We start from the raw sequence: 22,985 nt of genomic DNA on the forward strand, positions 1-22,985 counted from the left end.
AGATGATGGACATTTAGCTTGAGTTTATTTTAGTTGTTAAGAATAGTAGCTTGTGATTTTTTTTTAAAACAGGGCTACATAGTAAATGTAATCACATGGCCATGACATTCCCAGCAGCAGTGTGTGAGGGTCTTGATTCATCCTCATCCACACTAGTTTGAGGCTACGCCTACCGTCTTGAGTTTCTTACATTTACAAATGCCTTATAGCATCAGCTTGTGTTTCCCTAAAGCACCGATGGCTTGTGACAGACACTGTGCTAAACAAACGTGCAAATCTCTCTGGGAGAATTGTGATCTCAGTGTGATTGTTCACCAGCTGATCATTTGTTTAGTTATTTTTCCAGTGCTCTTAGTAAGTTTTAGTGTATGGAATTTTCCCTTTCAGTCACACGTCTATTGAAGATTATTAGTTTTTTGAGACAGGGTCACGGGTGTCCTAGGCTGGTCTCATACTTACCATGTAGGGATGGTGCCTCCAGCGCCTCCTTCTGCTGTCTCCTAAGGCCAGAACTACAGGTGTGTTCTCCTGCTCTGCAAGGTTTGTTTTTTTTTTTTTTTTTTTTTTGGAGCTGGGGACCGAACCCAGGGCCTTGCACTTGCTAGGCAAGCCCTCTACCACTGAGCTAAATCCCCAATCCCAAGGTTTGTGTTTTTTTAAGCTCTTATAAGCATAATTGCTTTAAAATTATTATTATCTAATTGCTTGATACCACTATATGCAAATGTAGTTAATCTTGTATGTTGGTCCTGGAATTTGCTGATGCTGTTTACATTCAGTGGGTTTTAATGCTTTGTGAGTTCACAGGAATATATATGTATATGTATATGTATATGTATACGTATATGTATATGTGTGTATATGGATATGGATATGTAATGATGCTTCCTGTTCACCTTTAGGACAAGAGAGGAGGCATTAGGCTTTGTGTCTCCCACAGCGCTTTTGGGGATGCTGGTTCCTTGCTTACAGCTAGGTTGTTAGGGAGTCTCAGGATAGGTACTGGAGGTAAGACCTCTCTACCTGTTTGAGGCATTAACTTTTCATTGCCTTGGTTGTCTTTTGACAAGTGCTAGATCTGGTACAGAAATGGCGGACATGATGACAAACCTTTTGATAGATTTTGTACAATAAATCGTCTTGGTCTAGATTTTTCTCTATGGGAAAATTTCAACCAATCATTTTGTGCAGCATTGTCTGCCCTGCATGCATCCTATGCAGCGATCCTGTCCTCACTGGGTGGGGCCAGGAGCCTTTGGTTCCCATTCAGCCTTTGCCACAATCAGTCCAGATCCTTTTGAACACAAGTGTCAAGAATGTAGTGTCCTGGGTTGATTTCTACACCCTATGGTGAACAGGCTCTGCAGGAGAGACTGTAGGGCTTAGAACAGTTAAGTGGGCTTAGGATAGAGAGTTAGGGGAGAGTGGATGGTGGCCCATGATATGGAAACCCTGGTGTGGATACTTGGAAGAGAGAAACTATGGGGTGGGTCAAGGTAGTATCTGATGCTTCTATGGAAAACATGAAGGTACTTCTTCTGGGAATATGATTTTTTTTTTTAAATAGGAAGAAACAAAGATTTTTTTTTTAAAGATTTATTTATTCATTTATTATATATAAGTACACTATAGCTGTCTTCAGACACACCAGAAGAGGGCATTGGATCTCTTTACAGATGGTTGTGAGCCACCATGTGGTTGCTGGGAATTGAACTCAGGACCTCTGGAAGAGCAGTCAGGTGCTCTTAACCGCTGAGCCATCTCTCCAGCAAATTTTTTAATTAATTTTTACTTATATGAGTACAATGTCCCTCTCTTCAGACACACCAGAAGAGGGCATCAGATCCTATTACAGATGGTCATGAGCCACCATGTGGTTGCTGTGAATTGAACTCAGGACCTCTGGAAGAGCAGTCAGTGCTCTTAACCACTGAGCCATCTCTCCAGCCCCACAGATTTTTTTTTTTTTTAATGTTTAAAACATCCCTTGTCTGTAGGAGAGCATCCCCTCTGGTTACAGAAGCCCTGATAGGGTTGATAGCCTTGGTCAAGTGGGTCTCATAATTTTAGGAAGTTGACCAGATTGAGGTCAGGTAGGAAGAATTACAGGTTCTAGAGGATCCTGGAAAGATGAATTTCCACAATAGGGGCTGAAAGGATGATTAGCAGGGTAATGAGAACTGCCCTCAAGTCTGACAACATGAGTTTATTTACAGGACGACCCACATGAAGGAAGGAGAGAACCATCCAAGTTGCTGCAAGTTGGACCTGGGAGTTCTTTTAGGGGAGGGATAGATACTTAATAATATCAACAAACAAAGTGATAAGTTGGTTTGATTCGGACTGTCCTTAGTCCAAATGGTTGGTTAATAGGAAGAGTTACAGACAACTCAGCATATGGCTGTGACTACTAAGAAAGAGCACTGAGAAAGTCAGCTGAGGAAGAGAACAGAGGTGTGATGTTGTAGAAAAGCAGGCACAGGCTTCCAGAAGCCCGCTCTGGCACTTTCACCAGCACTCCTTCAGTGGCAAACTTTGCTTTGTGGGAAGTTTTCTTTACTAAGGGTCTTAACATACGTGTTCCACCTGGGGAATCAGGTTCTTTACACAAATCATACTTGTGCAAATAATTTAGGCATATCTCTCTTAGTGGCTATGGTGGTAGGAACCCTTTCAGAATTGAAGGTCCCAGTATCTTCAGGGTCAGTCTCACAAGCAGCACTCTTAAAGGACTGCGTTTTCTGTCCTAGAGTATGATTACTCCACACTGTTTGAGAGGGAAGCAGTTGTTTTTAAGATTCAAGAGAAGTTTTAATCTCAGCTGATCTCAAGGGGTTTCCTACTCAGATGTAGACTGTTATGGTGAGGGCAGGCAGGAAACCCAGCCTCTAGTCTAGGCTGTCAGGGGTGATGACATCATTTACAAATGTTGGAACTAAAATGTTGATCTGAAAGTAGTTAGGGAAGAGTAGAGGACTATGACGAGGACTGGATTGTGCCTCCACCTCCCATTCTTAGCTTGAAGCTCTGCCCATCCTCTCATACCCAGCCCTGCTGCAGTGTGACTGTATTTGGAAAAGCTTTTAGAAAGGCAATTACAGTTAATTACATTCTGTTCTACCATATAATCCCCTTTATTTTAGTGGTTCTGGGCATATTTATAATCATAGAGTATTAGACTTTGTATGCATGTCTTCAAAGGTTTCAACAAGCACAGTCTTGAAAGGCTGACTTCAGTGGCCCCATTCTGTACTGTGTACTTCCATTCTGAGTCTGGCAGTCTGGCTTCTGTGCCCTTTCTCCGCTGCTCAGGCACTGTTGCCCTCAAAAGCTGCTTCTGTACCCACGAACTCTTGAGGTGGTAGAACAAAGAACCTGCATGTATTCTTCCCTTGACCTCTCTTCTGAGTTTTGTACCACAAGGACTGCTCTGCACTCTGAGGAAGAGGAAGGGCAGATGCAGATGGAGGAAGCTCCAGTGAGGGACTATTCACTGGACGATGGTGGGCTGAGGAATAATAGGCTAACAGGAGCTCAGAGAAAGTAGGAAACAAGGGCATCATTTGGAATAGGGTATTCCATCAGGTGACATTGTCTAAAGGGTGTCTGTCTAGCCCAGTCCCCACTCACATGTCTGCATAGCTTGGTCTGTCCTGAGAACTGTCAAAATGACCCTTTGGGGTGGATGTTGCTCCACCTGAAAACACGTGAAGCTGGCACCAAAATATCCAGGTTTTCCTGTCACAGAACCAGGTCCCAACTTTCTATTGGTCTATAAAACGTGGACTTTTCCACAGTAATACAGATGGGCTTGGCAAATGGTCCCTTCTCCCGACTCTGGGAGCAGTTCCCAAAGCTGTGCATTACTTTAAAGGAAGTGTTTACAAATCAATGAATGTAAGATAACGACTCAGTGATTTGGAAGATCTTCACCCCTACCCCCCTGTAAAGGACTGCTATTTTAATTAAATTGAAAAGTGTAGGAAACTAAAAAATATTTTTTTTCTTTTTTCTTTTCTTTTTTTTTTTTTTTTTGGAGCTGGGGACCGAACCCAGGGCCTTCCGCTTGCTAGGCAAGCGCTCTACCATTGAGCTAAATCCCCAACCCCTAAAAAATATTTTTATTATTTTAAATTATTTGTAGGTGTATATTTGAATATGTGCACATGAGTGTAGGGCCTATAGTCAGAGGTGTGGAGTCCCCTGGAGCTACAGTAGAACTATATAGTCTTGAAGAGCTGCCTCATCTCTCCAGCCCTAGAAAACATTTTAAATGTAAAACCACCTTAAATGCTGATCCTTTAAAGGCACTTGGTGTTTGTACAGATACATTCTTTCACAGAAACATTATTATAAATTATACACATCTAACTGGTAGCTTCCCTATTGGAATAAGAACTTAGGATAAACATCTTTTCAAGTTGACCAGAAACATTCTTTTGTGTACTAATTACTTTGTTACTATAAATGTGTGAGCATGTGTTTTGATGTTACTGTTATGCCACTTTAGCCACTGTCCATCACTTTAGCTCTTTATTCCTGTAGTATAGGGAATATCTGTCAGAGTAGAACAACCATCAGCTTAGTGGAATTGTCATTGGTGTCAACATAGCTCCAGAAGTGAGCTTTCCCTAGTGCAGCAAGGCTTCCCTGATACCCTTCGTTCCCTCTATCCTATGTCATTGATTTTAACCTCAGTATCAGGTGTATTTGTGTACACCTTAGCCTTTTGCCCTGACATCTTTGTCACCCACTCTCCAGCTCCTTTCCCAGATGTGTCTCTTGGCAGAGTGTAAATAATGGTGGTCCTTGCCCCAAGTCATCATGGTACTCATGTTACAAGTACACCAGGGTGGGATAGCCACACATCCCTGGGCTGGGGTTTAAAGTTGTTGCTTGTCTTGTAAGCTATTGTTTAAGGATCAGCTCTAGCTATAACTGTTGCTGTTCTTCTCCTCCTCCTCCTCCTCCTCTTCCCCCTCCTCCTCTTCTTCCTCCTCCTCTTCCTCCTCCTCCTCTTCATCCTCCTCCTCCTCTTCCTCCTCCTCTTCCTCCTCCTCCTCTTCCTCCTCCTCTTCCTCCTCCTCTTCCTCCTCCTCTTCCTCCTCCTCTTCCTCCTCCTCTTCCTCCTTCTCCTTCTCCTCTTCCTCTTCCTCTTCCTCCTCCTCCTCCTTCTCTGCCTCTTCCTCTTCCTCCTCTTCCTCCTCCTCCTCTTCCTCTTCCTCCTCTTCCTCCTCTCCTCCTCCTCCTTACTTGCTATAGTATATTGTATTCCTTTAGGAGTGTTGAGATTTTTCTGGTTAATGATCCTTTAATTATTCTTACTTTCTCTTCTCCATTTCTATTTCTCTAGGCTCTTCCATTTTCTTAACATTAACTGAGTTTCCTTCCTTGTGAGTCTTAAGAATGATGTTTTCAGTAGATGGTGATTAGAAGAGTGAATGGAGGGGGCATAAATATGCTACTGTCTGATTATCTTATCTAGAATGAAATGATGAAGAACCTATTTCTTTTATCATTCCTTTTAGAGAGTAGAAGTTCCCTGGTCTTTGATAGTAAAGCTTTCATGTGCTGACCCTTCTGGCAGATGACTGAGTTTATGAGTGAGCAGGAGGACCAGTCCCTGGAGAAGGTGCAAGATAAAGGGAGCAGCAGGGCAGCCTGGAGTACTCATGGGCCGAAGGGGAGGGGCATGTGTTTACATCCTATGTGCACTTTGATTTGTCCTGGAAGGCAGTTAGATGTGGACAGTATCTCAGCTTGGTTAGCTTTTACTAAAGGATGCTTGTAAGTATGGGAGTGTTTTATGCTTGCTGTTACCTGTCAGTGAGGCATGGGTCACATAGAATTTCTTAAGATAGTGTGTTTTCTTTGGAAAAACATCCTAATTAAAGTGAAAAGTCACAAGTTTTATTACTGTTCACTACAAATTTTAGGGATTCCAGTCAGTTTCAGAAGCTATTCATTGCCCACAGTTCTGCACACTTGTACAGGAAGACCCTTACTGTTGAGTGCAGTTAGAAGTAGGGAAGACTGTATGTGCCTGTATCATCAGACTAAAGCTGAGTTTTTTTGCCTGTCAACACTTGAATTTAAAGAAAAAAAAAACTACTCTAGGAACATGACTGCAATTCAGAATCTTATTCAGAACCATACACACTAATATTTTTAATACCTGGAACTCAAAATAATTACTGTGTTGTACAGCATGTGAAGCTCTGATTTTCACATGCAGTGGGTAGGCCACTGGCTTGTGTCACATGAAAGAATGCAGTTTGTGAGTTGCTTGACTGCACAGGTGATTGAGATCCATGCCAAATCTGCTAAATGAGAGGAGGCCGGGAGGAGAGTGACAGTGCCTATTTTCTCTGATCTGTGTTTATTTTGGATGGCAAGTGCTTTCTTGAAAATGGCAGACTAAACCAGGAAGCTGCAGCAGAAAGCAGAGGGGGTGGGCATACCTCTGCTGCCCACCACAGATCTGATAATGTGTCCCAGTAGAACCAGGCCAGTTTTCTGGGGGAAGGCTTTGTTCCTTACATAACTGTTGTCATAACTAACTACCTCTCCACTATTTCTTCACTTAAATGTCTACAGACCCACTAGACTCTCCATCCCTCTTACGTTCTTGTCTTTGGTTTGGTCCTTCTGCTCACATTTCTGAGTTACATCATTCTGTCCCAGGGCTTTAGTTACCTTGCTATGGTGGTGATTTCAGAACCTTGATTAGGTTTATTTTCTGACCTGGTGTATCCACATAGGCCACAGCTTAATTGGATTTCTTCACTTGGATTCCATACTGTCTTACATTTACCATATCTGAAGATATCTTTCTATCCAAGTAAGTTTCTGCTCATGTTTCCTCTGTAAGCACATGGTTTCTTCACAGGAACCCAAGCACTACCCTTAACTTCACTCTTCTTTTCTGAAGTTTTGTTCAACCTAAATGTCAAATATTATATATCTCATCTCTTAAGTACAGCCAGTTTTAACTTGTGTTGGAATTATGGTCCTATAAGGTTATTACAAAATGAAATTATGATTGTAAGTTGAAAATATATTCAATGCAATGTGTTAATGCCTTCTAGGACAGCATAATCAAACAGAAGAGCAGCACATTGGAATACAAGTTGTCTCTCTGATAACATGGTTGACCGGGGGTTCTTGATCTCTTCTGTGCTCAGATTAACAAGAAAGGACCATGTTTGTATAGTTAGCCTGAGAAAATATTAGCCCCTGGAAGGCAGAGGCAGGAGAATCAGGAGTTCAAGGTCACCCTGGACTACATGAGACCCTGTATGAAAAACCAAACCAAAAGGTTGTTTTGGCTCTGTGGAGTCTTTTATGGTTACATTTGAACTTTCTGATTGTTTATCTTTTCTGTTACTTTGAAAAATGTCCATAAAACTTTGATAAAGAATTGTACTGAAACTGCAGACTGCCTTGGGTAGAACGGACTTTTAATAGTGTCCCAACTAACATGGATTGCTGTGTTCCTTCTTCAGTTCCATCAGTAACACTGAACATATTCAGTATAGAGACCGTTCACACCCTATGTTAAATTCACTTAAAGTATTATTTTTGCAGCTATTGTAAGTGAAAATTTAGAAGCCCTTTTGATTAGTTCTTATTCATGTACATACATGCTGGTGGTTTGACTGTTGGCTTCATGCTTTGAAGCTTTACAGAATCAGTTCTCGGTTCTAGGAGGCTTTTGGGAGTCCATTTTCTCTGAAGTATGCCATCTGTAAACAGAGACATCTTTACTTCTGACTTACGTGCCTGACCTGTATGCCTTCTTTTCCTTCCCCTGACTTGTATGCTTTTGTGTTCTTTCTCTCCTCAACTTATGGAATACAGGTGTTGAAAATGGGAATCTTCACCTTATTTCTGGTCTTAGAGGAAAGCCTTCATCTCTCTGTGTTGGGTGTGATACCCTCTGTGACCCTGTCAAGCATGGCCTTCATTGAGTCAGTGTTCAGTCCTTCTGAGCATTGGCTCACAAGCTAATCTGTTCAGTTTCATTATGCAAAGGTGCTGAATTTGGTAAGTTGCCTTTTCTACGTCTGTCAGTATTATCACATGGTTTTTGTCTTTCATTCTCGATATGATGATGAGAGGCATTCATAGATTTGTGGATATTGAATCCAGGATTCACTTCTTAATGATATATAGTCCTTTTGATGCAGCACTGAATATTAGCACTGATTAATAAATTAATTAAAGTGTAGGAGTGCTCTGTCTGCATGGACATCTACACACCAGAGGAGGGCATCAAATTCCTTTATAGACAGTTGTGAACCCCCATGTGGCTGGTAGAATTTGAACTCAGAGCCTCTGGAAGAGCAGTCAGGGTTAACCACTGAGCCATCTCTCCAGCCTTACTAGTATTTTTTTTTTGAAGATTTATTTTATGTGTGTGAGTGAGTGCTTGCATGTATGTCCACCTTCCATGTGTATGCAGTGTCTGTGGAGGCCAGAAGAAGGTGGAGGATCCCCTGGAGACAGAATTATAGTTGTAAGTCACCATATGGGTGCCAGGAACTGAATCCTGAATCTTAGTCTGTGAGCCACATCTCCACCCATTTACTAGTATTTGAGAGTCTTTGTTATTCCCTGAGATTATCTAATTTGTGGGTTATAACTTTTCACAGTAGTTTCTTACAATCTACTGTGTGTATCACTGATTATAATTCTTCTTCATTGTTTCATTTGAGGCTGCCTCTGTTTTTCACATTAAAGGTAAAGTTTTTCAATTTTTTAATCTTTTTTTTAAAGTAATACATTTTGTGCATATGTATTCTTACTCTTTGTGACTGTTCACCCTCCACTCTGTCCTGTATTCACTTCTCCTTTTCTTGCTGGTCCTGTTAAAACAATCGTTTTTTTTTTTTTTCTGGTTTGATTTTATAACATCTCACTACCCTCTCTTGTTCTCTTCCCCCTTCTTTTGAAGCCCTGGTGTCCCCCTGTCATATGCCGCTTTCAACTTTCATGCCTTGAACACAGACATGCATATGTAATTTTATTCCAGGTTCCCCATATGAGATAAAACACATCGTTTGTCTTTCTGAGTCTTACTTAGTTTTCATGACACGACCTCCATCTCCATCCGTTTTCTTGCATTTTGTCATTCTTGTTTCTAGCTGGATGGAGTTCTGCTCCTTTGCTCATTCACCTGTTGATGGACAGCTGTGCTGTTGTGGGTAGTGCAGAAGGAGCTTGGAGCCCTCAGGTGTATGTCAGGTGTATGTCAGGTGTATGTCAGGTGTATGTCAGGTGTATGTCAGGTATATGGCTTGATGAGGTGTAATTCTGCTTTTAGTTTTTTGAGAACTCTGCAGGAGCATTATGTGCCTTAACCATTGAGCCATCTTGCTAGTCCCTCCTACCAGATATTTTAAAGATTCAGAACAATTTTCTAAAAGTCTGAATATTTTGAGGATACTTGAAAAGTTGTAGAAAATATACTAGTAAAAACACAGAAACTATAGAGTGAAGTGGTACTCCTAAGAGAGATCAAAAACAGCAAGAACAAGAAAATGAAGTATGACCGATAAGGCTGACCAGAGAGAAACACTAGGCACACATCACCAGGGAGCCTGGACTAGTGCATAGGAAGGATATACTTGGCCCAGATCAGGAGGGGCCAGAGACCATGGTTTTCTATTGTGAAAACATGATCAGTGTGTCTTTGACCTGCCACCTAGCTTGCTTCTACAGCAATCTGAAGGATCCCTTTGGTCTTTTAAGGACCTGACTTAGGTAAAACTGGGTTTTTTAGCTTTGCTGAAGGAAATAATTTCTGGATAAGCCAGTATAAACCAGAGTTAGAATTTATTAAAAAGACATTTTTAGGGCTGGCAAGATGGTTAGGTTAATCCCTGGAACCCACAATGAAAGGAAAGAATCAACTCCCCAAAGTTGTTCTCTGACCAAATACATACACGCACATATGCACATCCTCCACATATCCCCCCCCCACACTCAGGCACACATACTTACACACACACACAGCCTATACCACACACATGTGCACATACAGACACCCTCCCCACCCATCTCATACACTGAATAGAAATGTATTTGGAAATATTTTGGAGCCCTCAATCTTCAACTGACAAGAGTCAAAAGGTTTCAGCAAGGCTCTGGGAGACACTGCTCACCTTTCCTTGCTCCCATGTCCATGATTATATATCTATATCTATATCTATATCTATATCTATATCTATATCTATATCTCTATATCTATATCTGACCTTGGTTGGTTCTCAGGTGTTTGGGGAGACAAATAAAATATGTGGGTATGTTACTAATAGTCATGAAGATCTATCACAATAAGTGGTTACTGCACTAGCAGCCTTGTGTGGTCTGAGAGCTAAAACATAACCAGTGGAGTCATAGTTATTAGCAAGTTATTCTTACTGAGACAACCTGCTTTACAGAGAGTAAGGATGGTTTAGATAGAAAGGATTTTTCTATCCTATTGATTTTTTAAATAATAAAGGTTCATTAGAGAGTTACACTGGAGATGCATTTCAGATGATGAGATTGGGGTAGGAGATACAGCAGCAGCCCACAGAACAAAGGAAATTTCTTGCATTTAAGACTTGAGTGGGTGGGAGGTCTCTGAGCTTAGAGGGGGGGGTCTTGGGGTTTGGAAGATGAGTGAAGAAGGCAGTAGATAGGACAGAAGGCAGTAATTTAGGAAGCTAAGCCCACCGTCCTACTGTTCTTTGGGGCTGTTACAAGGTAGGCTTTTATCAAATTAAAGAGGGTATTAGACGTTCAAGTATGGGTGACCCTCTCCACAGAGGTGGCCTCTGTGGTCTAGGATTCATTAATAATAAGTGCCAAGCATCTTGTTTTTGTGTTAGAAATCTCTGTCCTAGTATTGCTCTTTGGGAAGTGGGAACTTTAATCTGTGCTGCTGAGAAAGGTTTTGGGTTTCTTAGTAGAAATTATGACGATCTGGAGAGATGTCTCAGTGGTTAAAGCACTTGTTGTTCTTGTAGAGGACTAGTTTGATTCCCAGTACCCATACGGTGGCTCATAACCATCCATAACTCCAGTTGCAGGGAACCCGATGTCCTCTTCTGACCGCTTAGGTGCCAGGCGTTCATGTGGTGCACATACATAACATTCAGGAAAACACTCTTACAACAAAAGAAAAATATAATTTGAACTTGGGAGAGTGGGGGCCTTATTATTGGCAGTGAGGGGCAGACACAGCTCCATACCACTATTTTTGGCAGCCTAAGGAGTTCCCTTAATATTTTGGGGACCTTGACCCCGGCCAAACTGGGGTTTGTGGCTTCAGTTTGTGCAGAAAGGAACCTCAGGATTAGGCAGCATAAAGCAGAGCTGGGTTTTCCTAAGGATGTTCTAATATAGATCTAAGCAGAAGGGTTAAGAGAAAGCAGTCAGAAGGATGCACTCAGGTGTGAGTGTGGCTCACCAAGGGAGAGCAGTCTGCAAACACCTTAGTCATACGTACCAGCCACATACACCAACCATACCATTTTGATGACTTTCAAATTACATGTCAGAAGGTTGCTAAGAAAACTTGTTTTTTCCCTTTCCTATCTCTTCTGCTAAGTGGGATTTCAGGATGGCTTTGGAGCTGCCCTGGAAGGAACTAGAAGCCGATATAGTCAAACCAGGTTGTATTAGGGTTGCACAGGGGGATGGGACAGGCCCTTTCCCTGTAAATTGCAATTCTGGGGAGATTCCTAGAGAGTTACAGGTTAAGCCAGAAAGGGAGCAGGCCTTAAGCAGCGGTTAAGCTGCTCTGGCATTCTTGCTGCTCTGATGACAGAGCTGCCAACCAGATTCTTAGGTGAGGTACTGCTTTCATGACCCATGGTTTTTGCTGTTTTTGTCTACTGGCTTGCTTATCAGCTGGAAAAATTAATGTTAATGCCATTTGGTGGTGCCTAATAAATATATACCAAATCCAGTATGTTTAGTAGTAAATATTTTGAATTTTTATGTGATAAGGAGAACAAGAATGCTTTTTTACTTAAAAGAAAATACAAAAGAAATTATATTCTATGCATCTCCTGTCTAGCATATGCCTGGCTTTTTATTGAAGACAGGAAGAAAAAAATTGCCATTTAACTTTTCAAAATGAAGTTTGAATGACTCATTTCATGTAAGGTGTCTGGTGGAAGTGTTCATGCACAGGTGACATTTTGTAAATGTGGAGATGCTGTGGAGTGTGGGTGAACTCTGTGCAGGTAGGAACAGGAAACAGAGGCATTGCCTCTGACAGGTGGAGGGACCCACTGGAGTCTCAAAATGAGACTGTCGTGTGGGATGGAGAGAGATGGGGGAGATGTATGGGGTGGGAGAGAACAGAGAGCTATGGCAGAGTGAATGAGGAACACGGCTGCTCACAGATAATGATGGCTTCTTTTTTTTAAATGGAAATATCTAGGGTTGGGGATTTAGCTCAGTGGTAGAACACTTGCCTAGCAAGCGCAAGGCCCTGGGTTCAGTCCCCAGCTCCGAAAGAAAGAAAACAAAAAAAAAAAAAAGGAAATATCCCCCCCTCCTTCCCCCCCTCTCTCTCTTTTAAGATTTTATTATATATAAGTACACTGTAGCTGTCTTCAGACACACCAGAAGAGGGCATCAGATCCCATTTCAGATGGTTGTGAGCCAACATGTGGTTGCTGGGATTTGAACTCAGGACCTCTGGAAGAGCAGTCAGTGTTCTTAACCGCTGAGTCATCTCTCCAGCCCCGATGACTTCTTCTTAAGCCATGGGATTTGAACTTGAAATTGTAGAAAATGTTTGCATGCATGCATGCGCTCATTTGTGTGGTGTGTGTGTGGTTGTGTGTGTGTGTGTGTATGAATGGTGTGTGCACATCTGTGTACCTGTGTGTATGAGTATACATGTTTGTGCAATACAGCAACCATCAAGATTCAGGAATCCTAATTCTGCCCCTGTAGTGCTGGGGTTACAGGTGTGTACATGCCCATACCTCAAATTGTGTGTGTGTGCTGGGATATTAAGTCAGGTCCTCATGCTTATACAACATTTGGATGAACATAATGAACATATGATGCGCTTCTCAAGGTTGACTCGATCTCTTACATGGTTTGTAACCTCGGCAACATGGCAAACCTCCTCTTGTTTCTGCATTGTCCTCATCTGCATAACAGGATTGCAGCGACTGAAATGTGTCTCCCTTCTGCTGTGGAAATTATTTCTGCAGATTGAGGAGGAGGAAGCTCGTTCTTCTAATTTCCTTAATATTTCTATCTTAGTTCCTGTTCTAGTTCTACTTGCCATGACAAAGGCAACTTATAGAAGAAAGCATTTAATTTGGGGCTTGTGGCTCCAGAGGGTTAGAGTCTATGGCCATCAGACTGAGTCTTTTGAAACTTAAGAACTGGCCCCCAGCAAAAAATCTCGTTCAATAAGGCTACACCTCTTTATCCTTCCTAAGTAGTTCCATCAACTTGGGATCAAGTATTTAGATATATTAGCCTATGAGGTGCATTCTCATTCAAACTACCTCAGTATTTGATACATGCTTTATGCTTTATGGAAAATCAGAAACAAGTTATTTGGTGTCTAAGGTGATATATAATGATATGTCTTGTACTTTTGAGTGTTAGTTTAAAACATACCAGTAAGTATGTTTCTATGTTGAAACATAAAGATAAATGCCATGTATGGGCATAGCAACACTGGACCAGTTTGGCGTGTGAACAAAGAGCCTGCACTCCTGGTACTTTTGCCCAGGTGCCCACACATTAGGGTGCCCTTCTTAAAAGACAAGGAATTATAAAATGGATTTAAAAACTCTTTCTGTTGATGGTAATAAATAAATACAAAGCCTTGACACTTAGAATGCTTGTGATTCTAGTAACTTCTGAGGAGTTTTTGACTTTCCTGCCTTGTAGACTCCACTTCCCTTTTCTAACATGCACAGCACGTTACCTGGAAACTCATTACCAACCATTAAAACCGTCTTGCTTTTATTTGTTTAATATTTATTTATTTATTTATTGTTTGTTTGTTTTTTGAGACAGGGTTTCTCTGGGTTGCTCTGGGCTATCCTGGAACTAGTTCTGTAGCCCAGGCTGGCCTTGGACTCACAGAGATCTTCCTGTCTCTGCCTCCCAAGTGCTAGTATTAAAGGCACCCATCACTACCACGTGGCCATGGTGCCTTTTTTATTCTATTGGTTATGGAGGCTAGAGGTTAACCTCAGATGTCAGTGCTCAGGTGCATAAGCCACAGTGGACTGGGAACAGAACAGAAATAGTGTGGTCACCATAGGACATTGGGAGTTAGTGAAGACTGAAATAGCTAGCCACAGCAGCTTTGGATTGTGTATGCATGTATGTGCATGCATTTATGTATAGAGGAAAAAATTGCAGTCATGATGCATGAATTATTTGATAACCTTAGATTTAATTAGACAAGCAGTTTCCCATTCCACTAACTGAATTCCTCTAAAATGAGACCAGTGGCCCATGTCATTTTATATGGCTGTATTATACATTATTCAATTATTTGCTGATTGTAAGTATGTATAAGCATTTCTTTATGTCATTTCTGTGTTCATCTCTGGTTATTTCCTTTTATTAAATTTTCAGAAATGGGTTAATTCTTACAGAGTCTAACACTTTAGAGCTTTTGGTGTATTTCCCTAAATGCCCTCAGAAAACTCAAACTGGGTGGATGCACTCCCACAAACTTGAACGAGTGACTACGTAGCTGACTTAATTTTCCAAAAGCTTTGCTTATTTTATACATATGTTTGCTTGCCTGAGTATGTATGTGCACCACTTGCATGCAGTGCCTATGCAGGTCAGCAGGTGTTGGATCCCTGGAACCGTAGTTATAGGCAGCTGTGAGTCACCATGTGGGTGCTAATGTCCTAGGGTTATTATTGCTGTGATTAAACACCATAACCAAAAGTAAGCTGTGGGGGGAAAGGTCTGTTTCACTCACAGTTCCATGTGATAGTTCATCAAAGGCAGTGAAGAACTCAGGCAGGGCCTGAACCTGGAGACAGGAGCTCATACAGAGGCCAGGGAGGAGTGCTGCTTTGTAGCTACACTGCTTACTGGCTTGCCACATAGCACTTGTTCAGCCTGCTTTTTATAGAACCTAGGGCTTCCAGCCCTAAGGTGGCCCCACCCACAATGTGTTGGGCCCTCCCACATCAATCACTAATTAAGGAAATGCCCTACAGGCTTCCTTACAGCCTGATCTTAAGAAGCCATTTTCTTGATATGAAGCTCCCTCCTCTCAGATGACTTTAGTTTGTGTTGACATAAAACTTGCCAGCACAACTGACCCCCGTGTCAACTTGACATTCAAACATCACTTTTCAATTAGAGCCTTTTCTTTCTCATTTATTCCCGAAGATAGCATGTTAATATTAATATCATAATATAAAATATAACCTTAAAAATCCCACAGGTTTTACAAATTCAAACACATTAAAGGTTCAGTCTCTTTAAAATATCCAGTCTTTTAAAAATCCAAAATGTGTTTTTAAAAGTCCAGTCTCTCAACCATGGGCTCCTGAATGAAAATTAAATACTTTCTTACTCCAAGAGGAAAGAACCAGGGCACAGTAACAATTTGAACAAAGCAAAACCTAACTTCAAAAGTGTAACTAATTCAATGTCCAAAGCTGGGATTCGCTCACCACCTTCTGGCTTAACCCACTTCTCTGGCTTTATCTTCTGCAGCACACAGCTTAACCTCCAGGCTCGGCAGGCCCCACTCCACTGATACTGCTGTCCTCGGTGCATTCCATGAACTGGCATCTCCAAAATGCTGGGGTCTCTGTTGTAATTAGACTGTGCTTTTCTTCAGGGCTGTCTTCCTCATGCCAAACCTCATCTTGTCTTCAGTTGATGTCCTTCGTAGGACTTCAACTGCTATTGAGGCTGCTCCTTCTCCAATGGCCTATCTTGTCTTCTTAGAGTGCCAAGCCTCCGTTGCTCTCTGTGACCCTTTCATGCCTTCAAAACCAGTACGGATTGAGTGGGTGCTCTTACGAATTACCCAGTCTTGGCTACTTTTGAAACACAGCTTTTGTGTGCTGACCTGAGGAAACACTTTCCAGATTTCCCCTCCATGTCTCTTTTTATAAAAGCAAAGCAAAGCAAAACAACAAAACAAAACAAAAAACTACCATTAATTATTTAGTTCCAGCTGATCAGCATCAGTTGTCCCAGTAAAGCAAAGGTTTTATTTTGGTGGCTCTGGTCTTTTGTTAATCACAGCCCATTCTTTAGCTCTAGATAACCAGAACCACAGAACCACAGATTGTCAACTCAGAGTAACAAACGCCTCTGATAAGAGTCTTTGAGTGACTTTTAAACTCCCCCCGCGACTTCTCAGGCCTCCATTGTCTGCATAGCTCTGAATTTTTTTTTAAAGGTTTATATATGTTATATGTGTATGAGCACACTGTCACTGTCTTCAGACACACCAGAAGAGGGCATCAGATCCCATAACAGATGGTTGTGAGCCACCATGTGGTTGCTGGGATTTGAACTCAGGACCTCTGGAAGATCCTAGTACCAAGTTGTCTTAGTTATGGTTACTGTTGCTATGGTAAAACCATGACCAAGAGCAAGCTGGGGAGGAAAGGGTTGATTTGGCTGTGCTCTGCTGCCTCAGCTGTGTCCTTAGCCCCATGGAAAATGTGAATAGAAGTCTAGCAGTCTTTCCTGAGATGGCTGCCACTGTGGTGAGGGAAGCAGACACATCTTCCTGTGGTGATTACAGGCAATGGGAGGAGTGAGAGGGGTACTGTTTATTTTCAGGCAGTTTGGGCAAGAATTGGCTCCAGTTTTAAAAACAAGAGAAAGCAGCTGGTTGGAATGATGTGGAGTCCATCCCTCCACAACCAGTTTCAGCTGTGGACTGATTTGTGTGTGTGCGTCTGTCCATCCGTCCTTCTGTCTTCAGCAGGTGGTGCTGCAGTGCCAGAGCACAATTCATCTCCAGGAAGCTAGCTAAGGCCTGGATCACGTTGATCCGCCCTGCAAAGCACCAGGAGGCTGGGTTGGGTGAAAAGGCATTGCATTTGGAAATGTCAGTTCAGATGTCCCCTTCCCGGCTTGCCTGAACTCTGGCCTAGCCTGCAGTTGTTGCCTGGTTTGGGTTTCTGAGCACAGAGGCACAAAATTCCTTCTGAGGGAGAATCTTTATGTTTCCATTTCAATAAGTGTTTATATATATTTTTAGTTTTACCACAACATTCTGGGCTTTCCCTTTGATGCTTCCCCTCTGGTTGCTGTGTTTGGAGTAGAGAGCCCATCAAAGAGGATTTCTTGTGCCGTCTTAACAGGAAGTCATGGGCTGAGTGTGTAAAGGAAACAAAGTTAGGTACTTGGTTATATACAGAACTAAAATGTAAGCACAAGAAAGCTTTTCTGTATGAGTTCAGTGCTCCTCAGCACACAGTCACATAAACCCCTGCTAAGGCTTTCAGGCCCCGGAAAGTATGAAAGATTAAGTAGGTGGGGTTTATTAGCACTCTCAAATTGTCTAGAAAGATCGTACTTACTCTTTACCCCTTTGAAGATAAAATTAAAATAAAAGTTTCCAGACAACTCGTTGCCTAACCAGGTACTGTCTTGCACTTTCATTGCCTCTAGCTGCTTGTGTTGGCACAAAAGTGGCTCTGCTTGAAATGCAGGGATACGTTACCAGAGAACAGAGATGAAAGTGTTTATAGCGTCTGACTTCACCTAGAGGTTGCCATTTCATTGTTGTTTGAAGAGGGAAGTGGCTGGCCCCATCATCTGGCAGTGCCACACTGCCTGTAGAGTCAGGGTCAAGTCCACATAGCTAGTCAGAAGTGAGTGTGGGTGACCACATCACCACCTGAGTCAGCTCACTGCTGTCAATTGAAATTCACTTATTGTAGATATTTGGCATTTGGACTTTGTCCAAGTGTTTACGTTGGTAAAGACAGTACTTTTAAATTTCGAGTTTTTAGTTTATAATTTTACAAGTGTTATAAGCATATGGCTTTAGTAGTTTATGTTCATGATAGTTAACTAACAGAATAAAAAAAAAATAACTTGAACCTGTCCTTGGGGCTCTCAGCAGTTCTGACTTAAAGTGTGAGAAACCCTGGTTAAATTATAGCTTAATTCTTCCTGGGTGGTTGAGTTGGCTCAGTGGGTGAAGGTGCTTGTTGCAAGACTTGACATCCATCCCGGTTCTGTTTCTGAAACCCACACTGGGGACTCCTGCAAGTTGTCTTCTGTCCACTGTGCCCTTGCTTTTTATGAACTCCCTCTTGGATACATGAGTGTGTACGTACAGTAAACACACACACACACACACACACACACACACATATGTGTATATGTATTAACCTCAGGCTTTTCCATGTAGGCTCCAGTTCCTGAATAATGACTTAGAGGCTTGTTGTTTATTAAAAGTGCTGTGGCCTTTTGCTAGGCTTGTTCCCTGACTAGCTTGTAACTTATTTAACCTGTTCAACTATTCTGTCTGCCACATGGGTGATTACCTCTCCTCAGTTTCATATGTCTGATTTCCTCAGAGTCCAGGTCGCAAATCTTCCAATGCCACTGACTCTTTCCCAGAATTCCTCTCTCTCTCCTGGAATCCTACCTTCTACTTCCTGCCTTTTGATAACAGGCCATGTGCTTCTTATTGACTGGTGATGCTTCCACACAGTACATAAGAGATTATCCCTATGATATATATGCGTGTGTGTTTGTATATATATACATGTATGTATGTATGTATGTATGTATGTATGTATGTATGTATATACAGTGTGTATGTATGTATGTATGTATGTATGTATGGAGTTCCACTAGCATCCTGGTTTGGGTTTGATTTTTTTTGACCTGCCTTGTTTGTTTGTCCATGACTTGCTCTGCTCCTGTGTCCTTCCTTACACAGCTTAGGTTCTTCTCTGGCTGGAGCCTCTGGGTTAGGGCCTCACCCCATTTCCTTTCCCCCACCCCTTCCCACTGCTTGTGAAGTTTCGTTGATATACAGGTTTGTTTTACTTACTGGCCACAGGCTGCCTGAGAGCAGCAACCGCTGTTACCTTTTCACTGCTTTTGAGTTCCCAGTATAAAATGGGCTTCCTACAGATGTGTGGGCGTCTTTTCTTGGTTTTGTTGTTGAGTGACAAGTTCCTGTGGAAACAAAGATGGAGAGAAGTAGGAATAACCTCAGAATAAAGTCACCAGTGACAAAGGCAAGAAGACAATTATTGTTATTGTTATTCCCCCTCCCCCTCCCCCCCCTCCTCCTCAAGGTGTCTCTGTCTAGTTTCTGGTTGTCCTTGAACTGGCTTTGTAGACCAGGCTAACCTCAGACTTAGACGTCCACCTTCATCTGCCTCTGCTTCCTGAGATTTGGGATTAAAGAGGTTCACCACCAAGCGTGGCTGGTGTCTAATATTTTAATTGTGTTATACCTAACCATGGCTGCCAACTTACATCTGGGAAGAGGGACCCTCCGTAGGTTGACTTCTGGGGATGTCTGTGGTACATTTTCTTGACTAATGATTGATGTGGGAGGGACCAGCCCACTTTTTGTGGTGCCGCCCCTAGGTAGGTGGTCCCACTGAACATGAGATGCAAGCCAGGAAACACTGTTTTGTTGTTTCTGCTTTGTACTCCGGCCTCCTTGGTGTCCCTTGATGGTGGCTGTACCCTGTAAACCAACCGAACTGTGTCCTCCAAAGTTGCTTTTGGTCAGTGTTTACCACAGCAACTGGGAGACAAACGCAGACACATTACTCATGTGTTCTTCAGCACTTTTTCCATGGACTTTACTGAAAGCCTGCAGTGTCACTGACAGAGACGAAGGCAGGACTGCGTGGGCAGTAAGCCGTCAGTGTTGATACTGGAGGCTGAGGGTGACAATGGCTGTGTTTTGAGTTGTTGGGTAGGCTTTTGATGTGCTGATAGAGGGTGTAAATAGTGTTTGTGTCTGAGTGTAAGGATAAGGATGGCATACTTTGAGTTAAGAATAGCCTTCTAGTGCTTCTGGAGGGCTTCTGTTAATTGCTGCTCCAAGCACAAGCACTTGCTGTGGTTAAAAGGAATCAGGCTAGAGAGAAGCTCATTCCCCAAATGCAGGGGACCTGTCTGGAGAGTGCAGGAAAGCCCTGGAGTTACCTGCCAGTTCAAATTTCTGTTAAGTCTTTACAGTTGGCTGAAGAAAGTACACACACTGCACCTGATTTGAAGTTAGCTCCTCCGATTTCGTAGACTCAGCCTCTGTTGAAAATTGAAGTTGTGGGGTTGGGGATTTGGCTCAGTGGTAGAGCGCTTGCCTAGCAAGCGCAAGGCCCTGGGTTCGATCCCCAGCTCCGGGAAAAAAAAAAAAAAAAGAAAATTGAAGTTGTTTGGAAATTATCTCTTAATTTCAGGCCTGTGATTCTGGTTAGGATGCCTCAGGTAAAACAGTACCTACCCCCCCCCCCCCAAAAAAAAAAAAGCCAGTTTCTTCTACTGGCACTTTCCCTCAAACCTTGGTGTTTTGGGGAGGGAAATACAGTTTTGTTTTCTTTCTTATTGTTTATTTTTTGATTTTTATGAGTATTGGCATTCTGCCTGCATGTATATCTCTGAGGTGTTGGATCCCCTGGAACTGAAGTTACAGTTGTGAGCTATCATGTGGGTGGTAGGAATTGAACCTGGGTTTCTCTGGAAGAGCAGCCAGTGCTTGCAACCGCTGAGCAGTCTTTCTAGCCTACTTTCTTTATTTTATAAGTACTTCCTAAGTAGAAGGATATGCTGTTATGACTTTAAGATAATACTGCGAACATGAACTGTGCTGTGTAGCTTGCTGTCTGTGACTTTTGTTAGGTCTAGTTTTCTAACAGGAGGGTTAGAGTGATTCAACTTTTAGGAAATGGGCGAAAAGTAGTGGGGTTTTTGTTTGTTTGTTTTGTTTTGTTTTTATACCAGGATACCACTTGGTTTATGGACCTTATTTGGCATCTGTAGACTTACTTATGATACTTCTGGTTTGGTAATGTTTCAGACCAAAAAAGAAAGCAATTTTATGCTTTCTTGACCCTCAGATGAGTACACTATGCATCTGTTTTTGATACTGTATGGTTTATAATTAGCCTTGTTTTAAATATTGATAATCTGTGAGCTACAAAGTCTTCTATCAATAAAAAACAAATACAGGTTTTGTGTATCTTCTCTCTCTTGCAGCTGCCATAGGCTTGCTATTTTCAGCACACTTGTTTAATACAATTGTAAGTTCCTACTATGTACCCAGTGCTGTGTGTGCTCATGGTCTCCAAAGATATGTTCGGAAAAACAGGTGCTTTGGAGAGGATCTAGCCAAAACATGTTTGATTGAATAAAAACTTGATGAGAACTGGTTTGAGCAGGAGGAGGATTGCCATGTTGTCCTTGTGACCTTGGTGTCCCCAGTTCTGCTGCAGAGGTGCTGGCCAGCTTTCTCAGGTTCCTCACTTTTAAAGCAACTTCTATCACTCTAGGTGTTATGTAATGTCTAACATGGAAAAAACGTCAAACTTGAAGTCTTCCTCTAACAACGTGTGGCACATCTGTTCTGCAGCTATCTATCAGTAAGGTGGTGGAAGAACCACACATGTGCATACCAGCCTGTCACAATGGCCAGGTGTCCCTGAGGCTCCTCATTGGGGAGTTTCTCAAGGCAGAAAACAATAAACACTTGGCCCTGCCCCTCGAGGTCCCTCCCTGCCTTGCAGTGGAGTTGCCAGCTTTTTCAGGCTAGTAGCTAGTGGATGCAGGCTTGGGTACTCTTGCGCTTTAAGGTCTTCTCAGTTTTAATTTCTGTTATGATAAATATTCCAAAATGTAACCCATATAAACCAAAGCTCTTTGTGGTTTCTAGAAAAGCTTTGGAGTATAAAAGGGGCCCCAAGAACAAAACGTTAAAAAAATCTCTTATTAATGCAGACTCTCTACTGGTCTTTGGGAGAGTTAACCTCCCATATGGCATGTGGCAATGATATATTCTAGGATAAATGGATTCCTTCAACAGACAAGAGACATTGACTTATGGGTACCAACTGTGTGGGCAGCGGTGCTGCGACACCAGGGTCCTGCCACTTCTCCTGTGTGCGAGTCAAATATAAAGAACACATAATTATCAACTTTTGTGTAAATTTAATGGCATTAATCACACTCAGTGTTGTGTTTGTGAATTGTACGCTTACACTTGCTAGTCTAGCTATTCCCAGCTGTAGTGGTTGGGAAGGTGTGGTACTTAAGTGGTCATGATTAATTTGTAATAACTATCTTAGAATTTCTCCTGCCATTCATGACTCTGCCCTAACTATGCCTAAGGAATAATGGTCAGGACTGAGTGACTTGAAGCATCCCTTAACATCTGTGAGCAATTATGGTCTCCAACAGAACTTGAAAAGGACCAAGTTTCTTGAATTTCAGTTGAGTGGGACATTTGTAGACTTTGCAGAGTTCAAAGGTTTCCACTGATGGGTGTAGTCATTTGAGACATGAAAAATGTTGCTCAGCACTGATTGTTACAGAACAACAATGGGAAATCATTAGAATAGGAGGAAGAAGTGATGTTTTGTATGTTAAGCTAGAGGCTGGAGTTACTGTTAGAGTTACAGTTGTTGGGTCTAATTCCCAGGCCCACACTGTCCTGCCTGGGCCTGTGGGACTTTCTTTCTGATGTCTGTTGGCCTTGGTGCTGAGATATGACTGGGAACTAAACATCAAGAACCTTTTGAGATGAGAGATTCACTGGTTCAGCACCTTCCCTTACAGGCACTTAGCTTTCTGATTTTGTTTGTACGTATGTGTTCATTTTTTTAAGAAGATTTATTCATTTATTATATATAAGTACACTGTAGTTGTCTTCAGATACACCAGAAGAGGGCATCAGATCTCTTTACAGATGGTTGTGAGCCACCATGTGGTTGCTGGGAATTGAACTCAGGACCTCTGGAAGAGCAGTCAGT

General features: G+C 42.1%; 1 protein-coding gene and 1 long non-coding RNA gene across 5 annotated transcripts in view; one reads left to right on the forward strand and one right to left on the reverse strand.

Moving 5' to 3' along the window:
- Positions 1 to 22,985, forward strand: part of Fancc (FA complementation group C) — a 129,198-nt gene that overhangs the window by 3,032 nt on the left and 103,181 nt on the right. The window lies entirely within an intron of this gene.
- Positions 15,369 to 19,546, reverse strand: LOC147999924 (uncharacterized). Its single transcript, XR_015641383.1, has 3 exons — positions 19,483 to 19,546; positions 19,049 to 19,176; positions 15,369 to 17,350 (listed from the first exon to the last, which is right to left on the reverse strand). It is a non-coding gene; the product is annotated as an uncharacterized LOC147999924 (long non-coding RNA).

This window comes from Rattus norvegicus, chromosome 17 (assembly GCF_021556685.1).
Source record: "Rattus norvegicus strain SHRSP/BbbUtx chromosome 17, alternate assembly SHRSP_T2T, whole genome shotgun sequence".
Taxonomy (NCBI): domain Eukaryota; kingdom Metazoa; phylum Chordata; class Mammalia; order Rodentia; family Muridae; genus Rattus; species Rattus norvegicus.